Consider the following 19778-nt stretch of genomic DNA (forward strand, 5'->3'; position numbering starts at 1 on the left):
TTTATTAAATTTTTTGGTGGTGGCGGTGGCAGACAGCATTATACGTGTGCAATGCATGATTTACAGAGAGTAACGTTTTAACTCTCAGTGAAAATACGTGAAATACCAGACCAAAAACAGTGTCAGAGTATCCAAGATGCAAATAGCAATACAAGTGGGGAAAGCGTGTTTTAGAATACATAGTGTAGCATTTTAATTGTGGCTGGATCGGCTATCAGAAAGGTGAACCTAACCTATCTAACCCTATCTACAACAAGCAGTAGAGTTATGCCATAACTGCTGTGGTAGGGCAGCCTAAAGGGGGCCACCCTAATGTGAAGTGACTGTAAGAAGGTGTGGGTGGGTGGGTGAAATCAGCTGAATCAGCGTCAGCCTGGGCCCAGAGGTGCCTATAAATAACCTAGTAATCAGCCAGCCTGGGCCCACAGGTACATATAAATAGCCTTGTAATCAGCCTCCCCTCCCACAAATGCAGCAATATCTTGCTTATACTTGTGGTCGGATCGGCTATAAGAAAGGCGAACCTAACCTATCTAACTCTATCTACAACAAGCAGTAGAGTTATGCCATAACTGCTGTGGTATGGCAGCCTAAAGGGGCCAAAAAGAGCAGACCTTACTTTAGAGTAAATATATACATACCATTACGACACCCAATTTTGAACGGAAAATACCTTTCACGATGAAGGTGCAGAATATACCGTATATATCACAGTGACTTCCATCTACCTTACCTCTTTGTCATGTGCACCGGCACATCGTTCTTGGAGATGGTTAATGCTGATGCGATTGAAAGAGTGGCCGGTAACCAGAAACGATTTACTCCTATGCTGACTAACAACATATGACCATATAACGAGAAGGTTTGAATCCTGAGAGCTGCAGACTAAAGCAAACAATGGTGAATCTGTAGGAAGGGCCTAAATGAACTCCAACCATCCACCAAGGGCCCTGATCGGGCACCGACTGTTGCTGTTGGCAAAATACTTCACCTCTACTTATTCCCCAGGCTACATTTTTTATTTATTTTCTTATTAAGGACCCAAAAGTTAGCACATGGCGTATGCCGTTTTACTGTAGTAGTAGATTAAGTGAAACGTGTAAACTCACCAGGCCTGGGGAACCATACACAGGAATACATGGCTATTTCGATTAACGAGCTAATGTTACCTATACTAAGGACGGAATGTACACATAATACCTGCAGTTGTGACAAAAAATAAGCTTAAGGTCGTGATAAACTATGTATGCTGCGCCTGTAGTCGTGATAGGACTTGTCGTGTCTGTAGTCATGACGGACTTCGTAAACTGCGCCTTATTACTGTACCTCCTACTGGAAGACGGACCGATACCCAGGACTTAGGCCGGACACCAACACCCTCAGCCCAAGTTTGTAGATGAAGTAAGCATGCCTGGGAGAAGATGATGTCCGCCAAGGCAGGCTTGGCATGACTGCTTATAAAGAAAACAATGAAGACCCAACAACCTAGAAAATAAAAGTCAGAAAACAATAATAAGAGTGAGACTCTAATGGCACAAGCCACGTGTGCGAGCCACCACAAGAAAATTGTATTGCGAGCCACAGATGACCGAGCCATGCGAGCGGGTCTGAAGGCAGAAAAGACATGGAACCTACTTGTTGTGGGACCACGCAGCCGGCCTCAAATGGCGGAGTTATGTGTGTAAAATTTAAACAGATAAGCCATGCGTGAGAGACTCTAATGGCGGAGTCATATGTATAAAACTAAAACGGAGAAGCCATGCGTGAGAGACTAATGGCTGAGCCATGCGTGAGAGACTAATGGTATTTTTTTTTTTTCTCCTACAACGATGGTCACCACAGCACCACCTCCTATTGGCCTAAGAAAGACATAACATGGGTGAACATAAACCCTGATGCAACGCCAATTGATAGACATATAGTGCACCTATAAACATAGCACGGAACCGCAGACACATGCTTGCCCATAAAATAATGTCTATAGATTAAATACACTTACATACAAGAACATCGGAACTCAATTACAGATGCCTTGACCAAATCTGCTTGTGCCCCCATACACAGACCACTGATACACATTTACCGACACCTTGCATGTTGTGCACTAAATGCAGACGTGCGCCCCACATGAAAAACAGATGACAGTTAAACATGCAATTTTTTTATTTTTTTATTTTTTTTCCGCTCATTCCTGCCTAATTTTAGGCATCTATCATACCAATACCTATATATAAACAGTAGACCCCCCCCATCCTAGCCACCAACAACTGACTATTTGCGCCCAACCCCCTTCTTCCAAGAACACTGCAAATCGCGGACCGCAGTGTGAGTCCTGTGCAGCAAGTTCGATCCTACCGTGAGCGCCAGCATTCGGCTGGCACCTTTTGCTGTTTACCCAGGCGTGAACGTGCTGCTTTTTTTTTTTTTTTTTAATCGACCATTGATCCACATTTACTTAAACACAGCATGCATAGCTTGAGCCAACTGCAGACACTCGCCCCGCATGTAAACCAGGTATCAGAAAACATACAATAATACCTGCTCTAAGCACAATAACTGTATGCAATGGCCCCACCAGGCCTCTGAATAGCCGTTTTTTTTTTAACGCATCTGTAGTCACGACAGACTAATGCCTGCAGTCGTGACAGGGCTTTATAATGAGTCTGTAGTCGTGACAGACCTGGCAGTACCTGCCTAGAAAAAATATATATATATGTTTATATATATACATACAGTGGGATGCGAAAGTTTGGGCAACCTTGTTAATCGTCATTATTTTCCTGTATAAATCGTTGGTTGTTACGATAAAAAAATGTCAGTTAAATAGATCATATAGGAGACACACACAGTGATATTTAAGAAGTGAAATGAAGTTTATTGGATTTACAGAAAGTGTGCTATAATTGTTTAAACAAAATTAGGCAGGTGCATAAATTTCGGAACTGTTGTCATTTTATTGATTCCAAAACCTTTAGAACTAATTATTGGAACTCAAATTGGCTTGGTAAGCTCAGTGACCCCTGACCTACATACACAGGTGAATCCAATTATGAGAAAGAGTATTTAAGGGGGTCAATTGTAAGTTTCCCTCCTCTTTTAATTTTCTCTGAAGAGTAGCAACATGGGGGTCTCAAAACAACTCTCAAATGACCTGAAGACAAAGATTGTTTACCATCATGGTTTAGGGGAAGGATACAGAAAGCTGTCTCAGAGATTTCAGATGTCTGTTCCCACAGTTAGGAAGTTGGAACATATTGAGGAAATGGAAGACCACAGGCTCAGTTCAAGTTAAGGCTCGAAGTGGCAGAACAAGAAAAATCTCGGCTAGACAGAAGCGACAAATGGTGAGAACAGTCAGAGTCAACCCACAGACCAGCACCAAAGACCTACAACTAGGGATGAGCGAACCCAAACTGTATAGTTCGGGTTCATACCGAATTTTGGGGTGTCCGTGACACGGACCCGAACTCGGACGTTTTGGTAAAAGATCGGGTTCGGGTTCGGTGTTCGTCGCTTTCTTGGCGCTTTCTGAAAGGCTGCAAAGCAGCCAATCAACAAGCGTCATACTACTTGCCCCAAGAGGCCGTCACAGCCATGCCTACTATTGGCATAGCTGTGATTGGCCAGAGCACTATGTGACCCAGCCTCTATTTAAGCTGGAGTCACATAGCGCCGCCCGTCACTCTGCTCTGATCAGCATAGGGAGAAGTTGCAGCTGCGACATTAGGGCGAGATTAGGCAGTGATTAACTCCTCCAAAAGACTTCATTCAGAGATCGATCTGCAGCTGTGGATGATTGAACTGCTGCTATTGAATTGCTCACTGTTTTTAGGCTGCCCAGAGCGTTTTTCAGTCACTTTTTTCTGGGGTGATCGGCGGCCATTTTGTGTCTTGTAGTGTGCCAGCACAAGCTGCCACCAAGTGCATTTAACCCTCAATGGTGTGGTTGTTTTTTTGGCTAAATCCTACATCAGGGTCAAGCTGTCACACCAAGTGCATTAAACCATCAATAGTCTGGTTATTTTTTGGCCATATACTACATCAGGGGCAAGCTGTCACCAAGTGCATTTAACCCTCAATGGTGTGGTTGTTTTTTGGCTAAATCCTACATCAGGGTCAAGCTGTCACACCAAGTGCATTTAACCAGCAATAGTCTGGTTATTTTTTGGCCATACACTACATCAGGGGCAAGCTGTCACCAAGTACATTTAACCCTCAATGGTGTGGTTGTTTTTTTGGCTAAATCCTACATCAGGGTCAAGCTGTCACACCAAGTGCATTTAACCATCAATAGTCTGGTTATTTTTTGGCCATATACTACATCAGGGGCAAGCTGTCACCAAGTGCATTTAACCCTCAATGATGTGGTTGTTTTTTGGCTAAATCCTACATCAGGGTCAAGCTGTCACACCAAGTGCATTTAACCATCAATAGTCTGGTTATTTTTTGGCCATATACTACATCAGGGGCAAGCTGTCACCAAGTGCATTTAATCCTCAATGGTGTGATTGTTTTTTGGCTAAATCCTACATCAGGGTCAAGCTGTCACACCAAGTGCATTTAACCATCAATAGTCTGGTTATTTTTTGGCCATATACTACATCAGGGGCAAGCTGAGCCTGTCACCGAGTGCATTGTCACCAGTAAACCTATACCTGTCACCCAGCGCCTAAATACTAGGCCTCAAATTTATATCCAGCTAAATCTGTCGTTACTGCTGTGGCTGGTCAAGTTATTTAGTGTCCGTCAAAGCACAGTTTTTGTTGTGGGTTGAAATACAATTCCCAATTTAGCAATTTCCTAATTTAGTGGTTTCTGCTGTATCAGAGCTATTTTAAATCTATCCCTAAAAGGGTATATAAGATTCAAGGTGCACATAGGGTCATTCTGAATAACTTCACACACACGCTACTGTGCATTTCCAAGTCTAATTCTGTCAGTAAACCTATACCTGTCACCCAGCACCTAAATACTAGGCCTCAAATTTATATCCAGCTAAATCTGTCGTTACTGCTGTGGCTGGTCAAGTTATTTAGTGTCCGTCAAAGCACAGTTTTTGTTCTGGGTTGAAATACAATTCCCAATTTAGCAATTCTCTAAATTAGTGGTTTCTGCTGTATCAGGCCTACTTTAAATTTATCCCTAAAAGGGTATATTAGATTCAAGGTGCACATAGGGTCATTCTCAATAACTTCACACACACGCTACTGTGCATATCCCAGTCTAATTCTGTCTGTAAACGTATACCTGTCACCCAGCGCCTAAATAATAGGCCTCAAATTTATAGTCAGCTAAATCTGTGGTTACTGCTGTGCCTGTATTAGCGTAATACGATACCTAAATAGATAGCCAGATAGTGTTAGGTGTCTTTAAAAAAAGGCCTGAATTTGAATTCAATACATTGGGCCAAATAATATTTTTGTTGTTGTGGTGAACGATAACAATGAGGAAAACATCTAGTAAAAGACGCGGACGCGGACATGGTCGTGGTGGTGTTAGTGGACCCTCTGGTGCTGGGAGAGGACGTGGCCGTTCTGCCACAGCCACACGTCCTAGTGTACCAACTACCTGAGGTCCCAGTAGCCGCCATAATTTACAGCGATATTTGGTGGGGCCCAATACCGTTCTAAGGTTGGTAAGGCCTGAGCTGGTACAGGCATTAGTCAATTGGGTGGCCGACAGTGGATCCAGCACGTTCACATTATCTCCCACCCAGTCTTCTGCAGAAAGCGCACAGATGGTGCCTGAATACCAAGCCCATCAGTCTGTCACATCACCCCCATGCATACCAGGGAAACTGTCTGAGCCTTAAGTTATGCAGCAGTCTCTTATGCTGTTTGAAGACTCCGCTGGCAGGGTTTCCCAAGGGCATCCACCCAGCCCTTCCCCAGCGGTGGAAGACATAGAATGCACTGACGCACAACCACTTATGTTTCCTGATGATGAGGACATGGGAATACCACCTCAGCATGTCTCTGATGATGACGAAACACAGGTGCCAACTGCTGCGTCTTTCTGCAGTGTGCAGACTGAACAGGAGGTCGGGGATCAAGACTGGGTGGAAGACGATGCAGGGGATGATGAGGTCCTAGACCCCACATGGAATGAAGGTCGTGCCACTGACTTTCACAGTTTGGAGGAAGAGGAGGTGGTGAGACAGAGCCAACAGCGTAGCAAAAGAGGGAGCAGTGGGCAAAAGCAGGACACCTGCCGCCAAGAGACTCCGCCTGCTACTTACCACCGCCATCTGGGACCGAGCACCCCAAAGGCAGCTTCAAGGAGTTCCCTGGCATGGCACTTCTTCAAACAATGTGCTGACGACAAGACCCGAGTGGTTTGCACGCTGTGCCATCAGAGCCTGAAGCGAGGCATTAACGTTCTGAACCTTAGCACAACCTGCATTACCAGGCACCTGCATGCAAAGCATGAACTGCAGTGGAGTAAACACCTTAAAAACAAGGAAGTCACTCAGGCTCCCCCTGCTACCTCTTCTGCTGCTGCCGCCTCGGCCTCTTCTGCTGCTGCCGCCTCGGCCTCTTCCTCCACCTCTGCAGGAACGTTGGCACCTGCCACCCAGCAAACAGGGGATGTACCACCAACACCACCACCTCCGTCACCAAGCATCTCAACCATGTCACACGGCAGCGTTCAGCTCTCCATCTCACAAACATTTGAGAGAAAGCGTAAATTCCCACCTAGCCACCCTCGATCCCTGGCCCCGAATGCCAGCATTTCTAAACTACTGGCCTATGAAATGCTGTCATTTAGGCTGGTGGACAAAGACAGCTTCAAACAGCTCATGTCGCTTGCTGTCCCACAGTATGTTGTTCCTAGCCGGCACTACTTCTCCAAGAGAGCCGTGCCTTCCCTGCACAACCAAGTATCCGATAAAATCAAGTGTGCACTGCGCAACGCCATCTGTGCAAAGGTCCACCTAACCACAGATACGTGGACCAGTAAGCACGGCCAGGGACGCTATATCTCCCTAACTGCACACTGGGTAAATGTAGTGGCAGCTGGGCCCCAGGCGGAGAGCTGTTTGGCGCACGTCCTTCCGCCGCCAATGATCGCAGGGCAACATTCTTTGCCTCCTGTTGCCACCTCCTCCTACTCAGCTTCCTCCTCCTCTTCTTCCACCTGCTTATCCAGTCAGCCACACACCTTCACCACCAACTTCAGCACAGCCCGGGGTAAACGTCAGCAGGCCATTCTGAAACTCATATGTTTGGGTGACAGGCCCCACACCGCACAGGAGTTGTGGCGGGGTATAGAACAACAGACCGACGAGTGGTTGCTGCCGGTGAGCCTCAAGCCCGGCCTGGTGGTGTGCGATAATGGGTGAAATCTCGTTGCAGCTCTGGGACTAGCCGGTTTGACGCACATCCCTTGCTTGGCGCATGTGCTGAATTTGGTGGTGCAGAAGTTCATTCACAACTACCCCGACATGTCAGAGCTGCTGCATAAAGTGCGGGCCGTCTGTTCGCGCTTCCGGCGTTCACATCCTGCCGCTGCTCGCCTGTCTGCGCTACAGCGTAACTTCGGCCTTCCCGCTCAACGCCTCATATGTGACGTGCCCACCAGGTGGAACTCCACCTTGCACATGCTGGACAGACTGTGCGAGCAGCAGCAGGCCATAGTGTAGTTTCAGCTGCAGCACGCACGGGTCAGTCGCACTACGGAACAGCACCACTTCACCACCAATGACTGGGCCTCCATGCGAGACCTGTGTGCCCTGTTGCGCTGTTTCGAGTACTCCACCAACATGGCCAGTGGCGATGACGCCGTTATCAGCGTTACAATACCACTTCTATGTCTCCTTGAGAAAACACTTAGGGCGATGATGGAAGAGGAGGTGGCCCAGGAGGAGGAGGAGGAGGAAGAGGGGTCATTTTTAGCACTTTCAGGCCAGTCTCTTCGAAGTGACTCAGAGGGAGGTTTTTTGCAACAGCAGAGGCCAGGTACAAATGTGGCCAGCCAGGGCCCACTACTGGAGGACGAGGATGAGGAGGAGGTGGAGGAGGATGAGGATGAAGCATGGTCACAGCGGGGTGGCACCCAACGCAGCTCGGGCCCATCACTGGTGCGTGGCTGGGGGGAAAGGCAGGACAATGACGATACGCCTCCCACAGAGGACAGCTTGTCCTTACCTCTGGGCAGCCTGGCACACATGAGCGACTACATGCTGCAGTGCCTGCGCAACGACAGCAGAGTTGCCCACATTTTAACGTGTGCGGACTACTGGGTTGCCACCCTGCTGGATCCACGCTACAAAGACAATGTGCCCACCTTACTTCCTGCACTGGAGAGTGATAGGAAGATGCGCGAGTACAAGCGCATGTTGGTAGACGCGCTACTGAGAGCATTTCCAAATGTCACAGGGGAACAAGTGGAAGCCCAAGGGCAAGGCAGAGGAGGAGCAAGAGGTTGCCAAGGCAGCTGTGTCACGGCCAGCTCCTCTGAGGGCAGGGTTAGCATGGCAGAGATGTGGAAAAGTTTTGTCAACACGCCACAGCTAACTGCACCACCACCTGATACGCAACGTGTTAGCAGGAGGCAACATTTCGCTAACATGGTGGAACAGTACGTGTGCACACCCCTCCACGTACTGACTGATGGTTCGGCCCCATTCAACTTCTGGGTCTCTAAATTGTCCACGTGGCCAGAGCTAGCCTTTTATGCCTTGGAGGTGCTGGCCTGCCCGGTGGCCAGCGTTTTGTCTAAACGTGTATTTAGCACGGCAGGAGGCGTCATTACAGACAAACGCAGCTGCCTGTCTACAGCCAATGTGGACAAGCTGACGTTCATAAAAATGAACCAGGCATGGATCCCACAGGGCCTGTCCATCCCTTGTGCAGATTAGACATTAACTACCTCCCCTTAACCATATATTATTGTACTCCAGGGCACTTCCTCATTCAATCCTCTTTTTATTTTCATTTTACCATTATATTGCGGGGCAACCCAAAGTTGAATGAACATCTACTCTGTCTGGGTGCCGGGGCCTAAATATATGACAATGGACTGTTCCAATGTTGGGTGACGTGAAGCCTGATTCTCTGCTATGACATGCAGACTGATTCTCTGCTGACATGAAGCCAGATTCTCTGTTACGGGACCTCTCTCCTCTGCCTGGGTGCCTGGGCCTAAATATATGACAATGGACTGTTGCAGTGGTGGGTGACGTGAAGCCAGATTCTCTGCTATGGGACCTCTCTCCAATTGATATTGGTTCATTTTTATTTATTTTATTTTTATTTTTATTCATTTCCCTATCCACATTTGTTTGCAGGGGATTTACCTACATGTTGTTGCCTTTTGCAGCCCTCTAGCTCTTTCCTGGGCTGTTTTACAACCTTTTTAGTGCCGAAAAGTTCGGGTCCCCATTGACTGGGATTCGGGTTCGGGACGAAGTTCGGATCGGGTTCAGATCCCGAACCCGAACATTTCCGGGAAGTTCGGCCGAACTTCTCGAACCCGAACATCCAGGTGTTCGCTCAACTCTATTTATGATATATTTTCTTCATCTTCTGGTACTCTAGCTGAAAAGTGATAAACTGATTTCCTTTAAAGAGAATGCATATTCCACATGCAGGCCCTGACTGAATGGTGAAGTGGAAATAATGTTTTAGAATGGTGAAACATAGTGCACACAATCACCCAATATATACAATAATAGGTCTCTATTTATCACAGAAGTTGTGATTTCTTGTTTGGCAACTCATGTACCGTAACAAGCCTGTCTTCAATTTCTGCTGCTTGCCGCCTGCCCCAAACTTGCAATTGCTATTTGTATTATGCACATACAGCCTGCCGGACCTTCGAATTTTATTGAAATACGCACATACGCAACTTGCCCAGACATTGGACTGTATTCAGACTAAATCTTTTCCCTGATTGCTTGGTGCTTTACATTGGTGACTCTGACCCCTGTGGGTCAGCAGCCAACTACACCATGACAATTCCAGGAGGAAGCAGCCTTGCTAGTTCCCTGCAGTGAAATCCATTTCTCTGTACAATGATTAAAGGGTTAATACCAAGGAAATGCCAGGACAAGGCCTTTAGGTTTAGTCCAAATTCAAACTGGTTAGTTGGCAGAATGGGTCCACACAGTAAACTCAGGCTATGGAACCTGCCGAGCCAAGCCAAAGAGGCCTTTCCAAATAATTTTAGGAAATGGCTCAGCGGCATAAACACCAAGAGCAAATACTGTTGTATAGAGTTGAGCGGACACCTGGATGTTCGGGTTCGACGGGTTCGGTTGAACTTCACAAATAAGTTTGAGTTCGGGACCCGAACTTGACCCGAACTTGACCCGGAACCCAAACCCCAATAAAGTCAATAGGGACCCGAACTTTGGAGCACTAAAATGGCTCTAAAAAGTCATGGAAAAGGCTAGAGGTCTGCAAATGGCATCAAAATGCGGTTAAGAGCCTGGATAGTGCTCTGCAAACAAATGTGGATAGAGATATGACTTTAAATAACATAAAATACGCAAAAATAAAAAATAAAAATTTTGATCTAGGAGGACGAGGTCCACATGGAGTAGGAGGTTAAGGAGGTGGTGGATGTGGAGGTGTAGGTGAAGGCGGCGGCGGAGGAGGAGGTAGCCAACACAGTTTTTTGGTTTTAATTATTTTATTTTTAATTTTGGTTTAAATTAGGGTACACAATCTGTGTAACCCCCTCCAGCCGTGCTAAACAAACGTTCAGACAATACACTGGCTGCAGGGCAGGCCAGCACCTCCAAGGCGTAAAGGGCTAGCTCAGGCCATACGCCCAATTTGGAGACCCAGAAGTTGAACGGGGCAGACCCATAAATCAGTACATGTAGGCGTGTGCACACATACTGCTCCACCATGCCATACGTCCCAGTGATGTCCACAATTCCATTAGATATCTGCTCTTTCAACTTTCGATGTTCTTTTCTGCGCCTAACATGTTGATCATGGTTAGCAGCGAATCAGGGTTCCATGCTGGAGAGGAAGCATGAGAAAGGGAGACCACATCAAAGGGAGGTCAATGGCTGCAATGTGATCAAGCTGAAATCTGGGACAAATTATTGAAGCCAAAGCTTCCAAATAAAGAAGGGGCACGTGGCAATTACCCACTCCTGACTAGGGGAGGTAGTGACGATAAATAACAATACAGGACTCCTAAGATGCCCTGTTATTGGAATGATTAATAAAAAATTATAGGGATTGTCACTGGGGTATTTTGCATTTGTAAATGTTAAACAGGAGTTGCCCTGCTTCCACTTTGTTGAATCTATATAACTTCTGCCTGATCGCACGTCCCAGTGATGTCCACAATCCATTTGGATATCTTCTCTATCAACTTTCAATGTTCTTTTATGCGCTTACCATGTTGATCACGATTAACGGCGAATCAGGGTTTCACGCTGGAGAGGGAGCGTGAGAAAGAGATACCACATCCAAGGGAGGTCAATGGCTCCAATGTGATCGAGAGGGAATGTGGGACAAGTTGTTAAAGTTGAAGCATCGTATGAAAGGAGGGGGCACACGTAAATTAAAGACAAATTTTTTAAATTTAATTCCCTATTACCTATGTAGAGCAAAGGTTTTTCATTGCCAAAAATGGGTTAATGTCACCCACCAATGGAACAGACGATTTGTTAAAATTTCGGTCCCTGTCACCTATGCAGAGCAGCGGTTAATTCATGGCAAAAATAGTAAAATGTCACCCAAGAATGTAACAGACAAATTAGTAAAATGTATTTTCTTGTCCACTAGGTAGAGCAAGGGTATAGCACAGCCAAAAATTGGTGAATGTCACCCAACAATGTAACAGAAAAATGTGTGAAATTTATTAACCTGTCCACTAGGTAGAGCAGGTGTATATCACAGCCAAAAATTTGTGAATTTTACCCGAAAATGTAACAGACAAATTAGTGAAATGTGTTTACCTGTCTTCTAGGTAGAGCAAGGGTATATGAAAGTAAAAAATTGGTGAATATCACCTGAAAATGTAAGAGACAAAGTTTTGAAATGACGTAAAATAAAATACGTACAAAAAACAAACAAAAAACTTGATGTATGAGGTGGAAGTCCATATGGAGTAGGAGGTTGAGGAGGTGGTGGATGTAGCAGTGTAGGTGGAAGTGGCAGTGGAGGAGGACGAGGTAGCCAACACTGGTTTTTGGTTTAGAATTTTATTTATTTTTAAATTAGGGTACACCACAAAAGAGTGTAAAATATCAAAAATACAACAATAAGCAATTGCGCTGCAGTATAACAATGGCTGTGTAAGGCCGGTATACATGTCTATTCTGCACAAGGAAAGGACAAGTCGTGTGGATCCATGCTTGGTTCATTTTAATGAACGTGAGCTTGTCCACATCGGCTGTGGACAGGTGGCTGCGGTTGTCTGTGATAACGCCCCCTGCCGTGCTAAACACATGTTCAGACAATACACTGGCTGCAGGGCAGGCCAGCACCTCCAAGGCATAAAGGGCAAGCTTAGGCCATGTGCCCAATTTGGAGAACCAGAAGTTGAAGGGGGCAGACCTATCATTTAGTACGTGTAGGTGTGTGCACACATATTGTTCAACCATGTTGCTGAAATGCTGCCTCCTGCTAAGACGTTTCATATCAGCTGGTGGTGTTGGTTGTTGTGGTGTGCTGACAAAGCTTTTACACATTTTGGCCATGCTAACCCTGCCTTCTAAGGTGCCAGTGGTGCCCCAGCTGCATTGGCGACCTCTTCCTCCTCCTCTGCCTTTGTTTTGTGTTCCCACTGTGCCCCCGCTGTCAGGTGGAAATGCAACCATCAGTGCATCTACCAGTGATGGAAAGGAAAAGGTACGTTGTCCTTGTAACGGGGATTCAGCAGCGTGGCCACCCAGTAATCAGCACAAGTTAGATGTGGGCAACTCGGTGGTCATCGCGAAGACACTGCAACATGTAATCGCTCATGTGTGCCAGGCTGCCCAGAGGCAACGACAAACTGTCCTCTGTGGGAGGTGTATCATCTGTATCCTCTGTATCCCCCCAACCATGCACCAGTGATGGCCATGAGCTGGTTTGGGTGCCACCCTGCTGTGAACACGGTTCCTCCTCCTCCATCTCCTCCTCCTCATCCTCCAACTCGTCATCCTCCAGAACTTTGCCCTGGCTGGACAATTTTGTACCTGGCATTTGTGGGTGCAGGAACCCACCCTCGGAGCCACTTGTGAATGACTGGCCAGAAACCCTATGAAATGATCCCTCTTCCGCCTCCTCCTCATGTGCCACATCCTCTTTCATCATCGCCAGAAGCATTTTTTCAAGTAGACATAGAAGTGGGATAGTAACGCTGAGATCGACATTATCGGCACTGGCCATGTTGGTGGAGTACTTGAAACAAGGAACACAGGTCTCACATTGAGGCCCAGTCATTGGTGGTGAAGTGGTTCTGTTCTGCAGAGCGACTCACCCGTACGTGTTGCTGCTCGCACAGTATGGCCAGCATGTGCAAGGTGGAGTTCCACCTTGTGGGCATGTCGCATATGAGTCGGTGAGCGGGAATGCCGAAGTTACACTGCAGCACTGTCAGGCGAGCAGCAGCAGGGTGAGAACTCCAAAAGCGCGCACAGCGCGCACAGACGGCCCACACTTTCTGCAGCAGTCTGACATATCGGGGTAATTTTTAAGAAACCTCTTCACCACCAAATTCAGCACATGCACCAGGCAAGGGATGTACGTCAAACCAGCTAGTCCCAGAGCTGCTACGAGATTTCTCCCATTATTGCACACAACCAGGCTGGGCTTGAGGCTCACTGGCACCAACCACTCATTGGTCTGTTGTTCCATGCCCGTCCACAGCTCCTGCGTGGTGTGAGGTTTGTCCCCCAAACAAATGTGTTTTAAAACTGCCTGCTGTCGTTTACTCCTGGCTGTACTGAAGTTGGTGGTGAAGGTGTAATGCTGACTGAATGAGGAGGCGGTAGAGGATGAGGAAGCGGAGTAGGAGGATGAAGCAACAGGAGGCAAACTGAAGCGCCCTGCAATCCTCGGTGGTGAAAGGACATGCGCCAAACTGCTCTCCGCCTAAGGCCCAGCCGCCACTGCATTTATCCAGTGTGCTGTTAGGGAGCTATAACGTCCCTGACCGTGCTTACTGGTCCACGTATCCGTAGTTAGGTGGACCTTGCCACAGATGGCGTTGCACAGTGCAAGCATGATTTTGTCCCCCACTTGGTTATGCAGGGAAGGGATGGCTCGCCTAGAAAAGTAGTGGTGGCTGGGCACGACGTTCTGTAGGACAGCCACCGCCATAAGGCTTTAAAAACTCTCCGTCTCCACCAGACGGAATGACAGCATTTCAAAGGCCAATAATTTAGAAATGCTGGCATTCAGGGCCAGGGATCGCGGGTGGGTAGGGGGGGTACTTCCTCTTCCGCTCCAGTGTTTGGGAGAAGGAGAGCTGAACGCTTTAATGGGACATTGTAAAGATGCTTGGTGACCCAGGTGTTGGTGTTGCTGGCAGGTGCCACTGTCACTCCAGAGGTAAATGAAGAGGGCGAGACTGCAGCAGAAGAGGAAGCAGGAGGAGCCAGAGACCTTTCTTTGTTTTTGAGGTGTCTACTCCACTGCAGCTCGTGCTTTGTTGTGCAGGTTGTGCTCAGGTTGAGAACATTTATGCCTCACTACTAGCTCTGATTGCACAGTATGCAAACCACTCATGTTTTGTTGTCAGCACATTGTCTGAAGAACTGCCACACCAGTGAACTCCTTGGAGCTGACTTTGGTGTGCTCGGTCCTAGCTGCTTTAGGTATTTGCAGGCGTTCTGTCTATTGGACGACCGTTCCGCTTTTGCACCTTGCTCCCTCTTCTGCTGTGCTGGTGGCTCTGTGCGACCACCGCCTCTTCCTCCGAACTAGACAGGTCACTCGCATGACCTTAATTCCATTTGGGGTCGAGGACCTCATCATCCTCCACATCTTCTTCCACCCAGTCTCCAACCCTTCCATCCTTGTCGGTCTGCACACTGCAGAAAGCCACAGCAGTTGGCACCTGTGTTTCATCATCATCCGAGATGAGCTGCGGTGGTCCTCCCATGTACTTATCTTGAAATATAAGTGGTTGGGCATCGGTGCACTCAATCTCTTCTACTTCTGGGGCAGGGCTATGTGGATGAGTCATCAAAAAGCAGAAGAGACTGCTGCATGACTTGGGGCTCAGACTGCTTGGCTGATTTGCAAGTGGGTGAGGTGAAAGACTGATGGAAATCTGCTGCAGTTGCCAACTGTGGTCTTTCAGAAGGAGACTGGGTGGGACTCAATGTAAAGGAGCCACTGTCAGCAACCCAATTTACTATTGCCTGTACTTGTTCTGACCTTACCATTCGTAGAGCCGCATTAGGTCCGACCAAATAACGCTGAAGGTTCTGTCGCCTACTCGCACCTGTGGAATGTGTTTCACTTGTGCGTGTAGCTGGCACAGATCGACCACGTCCTCTCCCTGCAACAGGACTTACACCAGCAGTACCACGACTGGGGCCACGTCCCTTATTTGACGCTCTCCTCATTCTTCGCAAATTTTGGATCTTGATTAAAATGGGTGTTTTTATAATAACAGAATATTATGGCAGTATTTAAATCTTGTATTTCACACTGACAAATGCTGACAAGGCGCAAGATGTAGTGTATGAGAATATAACAGCAGTATCTAACGCTTGTATTTCACACTGACAGATGCAGCAAAGGCCTCAAATTTAGTATTTTGCCAAAAATGGGTGTTTTTCTAAAGCCAGAAAATTATTGCAATATTTCAAGCTTGTATTTCACACGGAAAATGCTACAAAGGCACCAGATGTAGGATATTGCCAAGAATGGGTGTTTTTTTTTTTTAAACCCAGAATATTATTGCAGTATTTTAAGCTTGTATTTCACACTAACAAATGCAGATGTAGGGTATTGCAAAAAATGGGTGCTTTTTTAAACCCAGAAAATGTTTGCAGTATTTAAAGCTTGTATTTCACACTGACAAATGCTGCAAAGGCCCCAGATGTAGGGTTTTGCAAAAAACAAAACAAATATATATATATATAATTACAGTATTTCAAGCTTCTATTTGACTGTCACAAATGCTGTGCTTGTGCACTAAACTTGCATTAAATGGCCGCCGACGCCCACCTAACTAACAGACGGATAAAAGTTATTTTTCTGTGTCACTGGGCTCAGGGCAGGGTAAAAAGAGTGTGCACTGCACCCACAAATCAAAATCTATGTAGATCTTTGAGTTAACAGGCACTTCTGATTAAAGATTCTTTCCTATTCTCTCCCTCACAGCAGCAGCATCCTATCCCTACACTAATCAGAGCAGAGTGACGTGCAGCGCTACGTGACTCCAGCTAATATAGAGGCTGGGTCACTTGCTGCACTGGCCAATCACAGCCATGCCATTAGTAGGCATGGCTGTGATGGCTTCTAAGGGCAGACAAGTTAAATGCTTGTTGATTGGCTGCTCTGCAGCCTTTCAAAATGCGCCGTTAACTCGCCGAACACCAAACCCAAACCCAAACTTTTACTGAAAAGTTCGGGTTCGGGGTCCAAAAATCCTAAAGTTCGCTACGAACCTGAACTTTACAGTTTGGGTTTGCTTAACCCTACTGTTGTAATTACCGTATTTTTAGCTTTATAAGACGCACTTTTTCCCCACAAAATTGGGGGGAAAATGGCCATGCGTCTTATAAAGCGAATACTTGTCAGTGTGGAGGGAGGAGGCGGGGACACTGATGGCATGGCCCGGAGCAGTCACTCTACTCTAATACACCGGGCCCCGCAACTGTTAAATACATTCAATCTGATCTATATCTAAATGTATACACTCTGTTCGGTACTTACTGTAGTACCGTAAGTATAGCATTAAGACAGCGCAGACCGGCATCTCCCTCGGTCATGCGCCACCTGACACAGCTCCCTCCTCATGCGCCGCCTGACACAGCTCCCTCCTCATGCGCCGCCTGCCCCAGCTCCCTCTGTCATGTGCCGCCTGCCTGTTCATTCATAAAGTGAGATAAGCAGACAGGAGGCGCATGAGGAGGGAGCTGGGGCAGGCAGCGCATGACCGAGGGAGCTGGGGCAGGCGGCGCATGACCAAGGAAGCTGCTGGTCTGCGCCGTCTTAATGCTATACTTACGGTACTACAGTAAGTACCGAACAGAGCGGATACATTTAGATATAGATCAGATTGAATGTATTTAACAGTTGCGGGGCCCGGTGTATTAGAGTCACTGCACCAGGCCCCGCCATGAGTGTCCCCGCCTCCTCCCTCCACACTGATGCATCTGATGGGGGATCTGTAGATGACACTTATGGGGATCTGTGGATGACATAAGTGTCATCCACAGAGCCCCATAAGTGTCATCCACAGATCCCCCATCAGTGTTATCCACAGATCCCCCATCAGTGTCATCCACAGATCCCCCCTCAGTGTCATTCACAGATCCCCCATCAGTGTCATCCACAGATCCCTCATCAGTGTCATCCACAGATCCCTCATCAGTGTCATCCACAGATCCCCCATAACAGTGCATCATCCACAGATCCCCCATAACAGTACGTCATCCACAGATCCCCCCATAACAGTGCGTCATCCACAGATCCCCCATAACAGTGCGTCATCCACAGACCACCATTACTTCAAAACCTACCAAAAGCATACCTTTTGGTTCAAAATATTTTTTTCTTATTTTCCTCCTCAAAAACCTAGGTGTGTCTTATCATCAGGTGCGTCTTATAGGGCGAAAAATACGGTATAATACTAATGGATATAATGCCAATGCCGGTTTGAATACCCTGATGATTACTGCAGCTGTACCACAGCCCTCTGCTACATCTGCAGCACCCTTACCACACCCACAGGCTGTCTAAGTGGCAGGGTCTGGTCCCCGTTTGTCTTCTCCCCCAAGTTATGAAAGGGATCCAAAGCAATGCTGTGAACTATGCCTAGGTTACATGACCTATGAGTGTGACATCACTGGCCTAGGAAGAACCTACAGCACTCACCTGAGCACCACACCTTCTTTAACAGCTGATCATCAAGAGTACTGGGTGTCAGACACCCACCATTCAGAATCTCAAAAATAAACTTTAAAGAGCTTGAATGAGGTTAGATACTGTACTGAGAGATCTCAGAGTGTCATACATGATTTTCTAAGGAATTCCAGGCACTTTCAATTCAGGTCGTTTTTATTCATTTGAATAGGACCCAAAAAGAATTTTAAGAAATTTGCTCATCTCAAGTCCATAAATCTGGCTCTCAGGAGCCACTTCGGAAAATGAAAGTTGAGTATTGAATTCTCCATTTCTCCAATAATTCATAGCTAGAAGTCATATTGATGTATGAATTTAAATCAAAGATGTGTATTTCCAAAGAAGTCAATGCTAACACAAATGTTATTCAAGCTAACACAACAGAGGCAAGCATTATTGACCTATTGGTTCTTTCAGCTTTCGGTATTTTATGTTTCTATAGATAAGGGTACTTTCACACTTGCGTTAAAGTTTTCCTGATCAGTTTTATCCTAATGTATTCTGAATGGAGAGCAATACTCTTAAGGTATTTGGCCGGAGAAAACACCACAGCATGCTGCAGTATTTTCGCCGTCCAAAATTCCGGAACACTTGCCAGAATGCCGGATCCAGCATTATTTTCCATTGAAATGCACACCAAGTGTTTCGGCAAAACGGATCCGGTTTTCCAGTCTGCGCATGCACAGACCTTTAAAAATGCAAAAAATAAATAAATACCGGATCTGTTTTTCCAGATGACACCGGAGAGATGGATCCGGTGTTTCAATGCATTTGTTGGACGGATCCACATCTGGATCCGGCCTACAAATGCTATCCGTTTGCAGATGGATTTTCGGATCCAGCAGGCAGTTCCGGCAACGGAACTGCCTGCCGGATTTTCACAACGCAAGTGTGAAAGTACCCTAAGTCATGTGCATAAATATATTATTTTTTGGGGCTGGCTTCTTAAGCTGTCGGGTAGAGTTATTAAGAACTTAGCATGATTTTTCATATAAAAGTAAATACAGTCAAACTTCTTTGAACCGACCACCCAAAATTCCATTGAAAAGGAACTTCTAGGGGTGTAATCCTCTCAGAGAACATGGCCAGTATTCATAACACATAGTGGAATTGAAAAGCTGCCCTAGGAATTGTGGTCTGGATGAGCAAGAGGTCTTCTGAAAGAGTTGATGGAGGTGCTTCAGTTTTATTTATTGATAACAATTTGGATAATTAAAGGACATTTAAAAAGTTTAGAACACTGCAAACAAAAATACAATTGTTCTGAAGATACTAGACTCATTCTACATTAGAATCTTGTCCCTGGAAAAAAGGTTACATTTTCTATTACCATACAGTAGGTTTTATTTACTGTGTACAAAACAGAAAGGAGCACAAACTCTAATCATCACTGTCACCGAATAAATATGGTAGAGAAGACTGGTACATTCAACCAGCATAGTGGCATCAATTAATAACATGTATCAACCCACATTTGCTTTATTTAGCAATAGGAAAGACATTGCAATATGGTTTATTAAAAATATATGTATTTTTTTTGCTGTAATTAGTGTAAAGCTTAAGCCTGAAGCATAATCAATAGAACCAGCCTTTAAAAAAGATAAATAAATTACACTGATTGCCTTGGCTAAAAATAGCTTGTAGACATCAGTTACCCATAGCATGTGAAATGTTTGCTTCCCAATCTGTTTGATGTCTTCCTCGTCTTGTAATGGCTGAGATAATCATGAAGAAAAATTTAAA

Source organism: Bufo gargarizans, chromosome 4 (assembly GCF_014858855.1).
Source record: "Bufo gargarizans isolate SCDJY-AF-19 chromosome 4, ASM1485885v1, whole genome shotgun sequence".
Lineage (NCBI taxonomy): Eukaryota > Metazoa > Chordata > Amphibia > Anura > Bufonidae > Bufo > Bufo gargarizans.